The sequence below is a fragment of the Crocodylus porosus genome, unplaced genomic scaffold (assembly GCF_001723895.1).
Source record: "Crocodylus porosus isolate Cpor-Errol unplaced genomic scaffold, CroPor_comp1, whole genome shotgun sequence".
NCBI lineage: Eukaryota > Metazoa > Chordata > Crocodylia > Crocodylidae > Crocodylus > Crocodylus porosus.
In genome coordinates, this window is record NW_017728906.1 from 23,089 (window position 1) to 29,091 (window position 6,003).

The window sequence follows — 6,003 nt, forward strand, 5'->3', positions numbered from 1 at the left end:
TAGATTTTTTAAAAATATATATGACAATGTTTTTATGTAGGGGACAGTTCTATACAGAAATTCATGGGGATGCAGTGGTGTAGTTGCACCCCACATTTGATTTCTGTTCTACCCAGATGTTAGCAGTATTTTTAGTCAGAAATTGCTATAGGAGTCAATTGACTTCATGGCTCTTCATAATTTACCTGATTCCTGCTAATCTCTCTTCACTTCATAGGTATTAACAACCTTTTCTCCTTGTTAATGGTCTTGGTGTTCCACTATTTTTTTCTTGGGCAGTTTTGCTGCCTCTTAGCCGTTCCTGGTAATCTCTCTCTCTCTCCTATTTTACAGTCCTGAAGACTGTTTTAGTTTAAGCTAAAAATCTTAACTCAGGGATAGAAATGACTAAAAGGTGAAGTATTGGAGACACTGTCAAGACACTCAAGAAGACTAGACTGTGTTTTAGGAAGTTGAATATGACATGTCAATTTAACTATAATGATTGCAGGACTAAAGAAACAGTAGCATTTGACTATTTTGACCATTCTTGCCTAGCTTGTTTTGTTTTTTATACTTTGTATCACATCTAGCAAATTAGTGCTAACAAATAGTTATATTTCTTAGACATTAGGGCTGGAAGGGTACCTTGCAAGATTGGGTCCAGCTCCAAATTTATAGACAAATTATAGATACAAACAAATCCTATACTCAAAATCAAACATCTACTATAACATTTTCATTTTATTTAAAAGAAAATTTTTGTCCTGGTTTAGGTGTTTTTGTGCAACAAATTGCACATTTGTTTCTGCTTTCATCTTAAACTGAATAATAGTGCTAGGCCCCTAGCACATTAGTAAAATTTCTAGTTTATCTTTGACTGGAGAAAAATATTTGTTGTGTTATATGTGATGATGCACCATAGCACCTGCATTCCTCTTTTCAAAATCTTAGATCCACCCATGCACACACATGTATATATATAACATGAAACACTGAAAAATGCTACACAGTAAATTGCCCAAAATGATTTACTTCATCTGCTGCTCTGTATAGAAATAGTGCTGATTGTTGCCAAATGTTTTCTTCTTTTCTCGACAACCCCAATATTTTGAAGTTATTTATACAAAAATAAGCTAAATAAAAACTTTCTTCACTGTGTCATTAGTATTAAGAAGGTTGCAAGCAATGTCTTGAGCAAGTTCCCTACTAAAGGCAGCAACTTCAATTCCAATTATTTTGGTTCCCTATACAGTAGAACTAAACATTTAACTGTTTGCTCAAAACCTTCTAATGGATGTACTTGTTCACGTGTTACAAACATGGGGCACATTAACATTAAAAAGGGAGAGATTAATCCTTCAGATATTTCTCCATCCCAAATAAAACACTACTAAAAAAAAAAATCAAGTAGACATTTAGTAGCAAAATTAGCGCAAGTTAAAATAAATGCTGCAGAAGAAGTAGAAGCTGGCTGTTACACCTTTCAATTAGGGATGTAAATACTGATTAAAAAATATCCGTTTAACTTGTTGTAATTACAATTTAACGGTTAAATTATTAATGGTTTTGCAAACCCAGGGCAGGTGGGAGGGAGGTGGCGGGGACAGACGGACTAGTATGTAATACAGGGGTGGGCAAAATATAGTCTGTGGCCCGGATCCAGCCCACCAAGGGATTTTGTCAGGCCTGTTGTGGGTCCCTCAGCCCCACCTGGACCAGGTGCAGGGGGCAGCCTGGGTTGTGGAACCTGTGGGCAGTCCCACCGCTCCCAGCCACATGGCAGGACTGGGGTGGCGTGGTGGCCGGACTAGTTTGCTGGTAGCCCCAGTAGTGGTGGCTCCTAGCTGCCACCACCACCAAAACCAGCCCTGTAGCCAGGACAACCCAGCCCATCCACCCTGCACCCATGGCCGGGGTGGGACCCAGGCGGGCATGATGCACAGCTGGGTGGATGGCATGAGGCTGCAGGCTGGCAGAGAGCAGTGACCTGGGGTGGAATGGGTGGGTGGATAGGGCCAGGGCTGGGATCTTGGGGTGGTGACTGCATGGGCCCAGGGCCTAGGGCAGAGCCTCAATCCACTGCCTGCAAATCCCAGTGATGCGTGCTGGTTCTGCAGGCAGGGACATGTGTGGGGAGGGTATCATGGCTCTGCCTTGGGCCCTAGTTCTGCGCTGTCACTGCCCCAAGACCCCAACCGCAGCCCCGCTCACCTGCGGCCCCATCCCATCCACTTGTCTGTGTGTGTTCTGCCTGTGCATGTCCCAGCTGGAGATCCTGGGATCATGGGGCAGTGACAGCATGGGGCTGTGGCCTGGGGCAGAGCCATGATCTGCCCCCCCCCCCAGCAACCCTGCCTGTGGAACCATTGCAGAGGCAGGTGGGAAGTGGATCGTGGCTCTGGGCCTCGGGCCTGCACTGTCCTGGCCCTGCCTGCTCGTCTTGCTCCTAAATGCCACTCCCTGCCCACCTGCAGCCCCACTTGGCTACCTGGCCCAGAACAGAGCCACTTAGGGAGTTTTGGTGATCCACAGGCCCAAATAATTGCCCACTCCTGACCTAATAGCTAAACTCTGTGGACCCCAGTACAGCCACTGGCAGAATCCTTGCTGCCTACCTCAAGCAGCCCAGGCTTGGTGGCAGGGGCCTCCCTGGAGCCCAGGCTGCTCGTGGCAGGGAGGCTACAAGCAGCTGCCCCAGGGTCCACAGACCCTAGTTATAGTACCTGGAGGTACTAATAATCCCTGCTCTCCCCTCCCCGCCTTCCTTGCTGTTCCCTCCTGCCTGCCCTGCCACTTTCAGGTTCCTGCTGGGGTGGCTTCCTTTCCTCACCTTTTCTGCTGGACTGTGCCCCACCCCATGTTAAATGATAACCAGCAAGTTAGAACTAGTTTTCACAGCCTTATCAGTTATAACTGTTCACACTCCTACTTTCAATAATGCATGCAAATCCCTTATAATCATTTTATCAGCCATTTGGTTGAATTGATGATGGACATATGCCATCTAGTGGTTAAGTCTCAAAACAACTAACAATCGTGTACAAAAAAACACTTTAGGAGAACTCTTATTAGATCTGTTAGCTATCAGTCTACCTTGCAGTAGAAAAAGGATATAGCAAAAATCAAACAAAAATCCAGGTATTAAAAGGGTCTTATTTGGATAGCATAAAAGATTGATAATTAAGATTTTTTCTTTTCAAATGACAAGAAAAAACCTTATTAAATCAGTGCTTCTTAATACGTATACTTAAGATTCATATACAGATATTTCTTTTCCATGGAAGCAGCTGAAGTGGAAAAGTTGTGAAATGAAACAGTGGTTATATCTATTTTTTTAGAAATTTTCCAAAATACTTTTGGCTTAATTATAACATTCAGTATCTGTTTTTTGAGAAAAATATCAATACTGATGATCTTATTTGGCAAAAAGCTTGTTTACATGTGGGGTGTACCTCTCCCAAGCAAAAACAATTGTGTCTATCGTTTCACAAGTGAAAAAAACTAATGGCAAGTCATACAGAGCCCTGATTTGGCCACTTACAAGAAAGTGACTATTAGGGAGTGTTTCCTGAAAGCAAATTTGCAGAGGAAACACCAATTTGTTCTACAGAAAGAGCAGAGAAAGAAAAAAGGACCAAAAATAAGAAACAGCACTTGTTTCGTACGCTGTAAGCAACTTTCACTGGAGATCCATGAAATCATGCTTCTGGCTGAAAAGTAAAATAGTTGATTTAAAAATGTAGGTCACTGACTGAAACCATACACTTCAAACAACAAAGAAAATGACTACAAATGACAGAAGCAACAAATACCCACAAATTTTGACACAGATTGAAAAGAATTTCAAGCGCTATTAGTCCCTCGGTACCAGACTGTGCAGACTGTTCATCACTCCAGCGGCTCCAAACTTAAACACAGGCCAACAGTGCTGGAAGTATGAATACTTCTAGTTCTTGATCCCACTAGTCTGAACATTGCTCAGACAGCCAAGTGCCATATTTTCTCAAATATAAGACAACCCTGATTATAAGATGACCCCTTAGTAATTGGATTCTATATATGAACAATTTACAAATTTGATATAATTTTCCAGGTATAGAATAGTATTGGAGGTCTGTCTTGAATTTGAACCCCTCCCATTGCTACAGTAGGAAAAATAAAGCTGGGCAGTCAGGTAGCCCCTTTGCCCTCCACCCTCCCCACCAATTCTTCCCCTGCAGCTTTTTCTCCCCCAGTCTTATTGTCAGACCCTGCTCTCCCTGAGCATATGGAAGAGAGGAGCAAATCTGAAAAAAAAAACAAGCTCTTGAAATTAACATAGCTGTAGTAGTTTGCATGTAGTCCCCATATACTTTGTTTACCTAAAAATTCATTTCACATTTTTGAAACTTGCAAGTTTGAGTATAGGTACCCAGAAACACTTTTAATAGACTAAGTAGAGAAGGAGGAAGCAAAGAAGATGGAAGAAAGGATAAGTTTAAAGGAAGTGGAGGGAGCAGTGTTAAAAAACTTTTGAACGAGGGAAATCACCAGGAGAAGATAAATTGCCCATGGAATTTATGAGAAATTTTGTGCATGGGTAGGGAGAAAAATGGTGGAAGCTTTTGAGGAAATAGCAGAATCAGGAGAGGCAAGGAAAGATTTTACAAGAGCCATTGTGATCTTAAAAATGGGGAGAAGGAGCTCTTAAAGGGGAGAAGGATTTCCTGAAAAACTGGAGGCCAATTATACTCCTCAAAGTTAATGGCCAAGATGCTGGCTGTGAGGATAAGCAAAAACCTCCAGAAGATAATGCATGAAGACCAAGTATGTGCAGTATGAGGTGGAAGGCTCTCTGAAGTGATCAACGTGATCAGAAATGCACTATTCCACATCCAAGAAAGGAAAAGAGCATAGTTATAGCAAGTCTAGATTTAGAAAAATCATAAGACAGAGTGGATCATGATTACATATTCAAGGTGCTAGGAAAAAGGGGTTCCCAGATAAATTTATATGTTGGATAAGGTTATTGTATTGAGAAGCAGAGTGTCAAGTTCAAATTAATGAGCACTTAACCAGGGCCTTTAAAATCCATACCAGGGTGAAACAAGTGTGCCCCCTGTTGCTACTACTGTTAGTTTGCAGCATGGAACTATTAGCACAAAGAATAAGAATAGACAGTCACATACAGAATAACAATACAGAGGAGAAAGATAAAATGCGCACTATACATGGATGATAAGAATGTAGCAGTTAGAGAGAGAGTTTCAATGGAAAGGGTGCTAAAGTATACATCAGAGTATGGAGAAGTGACAGGGGCTAAACTAAATAGATTGAAAAGCACCATAATGGGAGTGGGGAACTAGAGGGACTCAGAGAAGTTGGGCCTTCAAATAAGAGAGAGAAATCAGAGTGCTAGGGATCCTGATGGATGCCAGAGGAAAAGGTGATGGCAAGACTACAGCAAATACTTTTGTTATGTTCTGGAAGGACACTGTCCTTTACCAGAAAAGTGGCAGCATTTAAGGTTGTGCTACTGTCGATTATTCTATATACAGAAATTGTATTCCTACCGACATGGCAGCAGATAGCAAAAGTACAGAGGGAAATATGTGTGTTCTTCTGGAATGCCAAGAGAGAAAAATGGGCTAGATTTGAAGTAAGAGAGATGGGGTGATGGGGGCTGCCAGACTTGGGATTGTTCTTCTATGTGAAATACAAAAGCATGACATGCAAGGTGGTAGTGGAGGCAGAGGGGAAAGCAACATGTATTGTCCCCATTTCACGCAGCTGGAGTTTTGAAGAAATGGGGAGGATATCAGACCTCTTTGAAGAGTCCATGGGCATGTGTAATGGAGCCTCTACCTGGGTGCTAGAATAGGAAGAAGATCCAGGGGCACCTAGCCCTTTTCTTTTCCTTCACCCCTCTTCTCTCCACCTTTTTCCTCTCTTGCCTTTTGTGTGTTTGCTGGTGCATCCTGTCCCTGGTAGAGGTCCTTCCCCCTGGATTCCTGGTTAAGTGGTTCTAATGATCCCACCTCA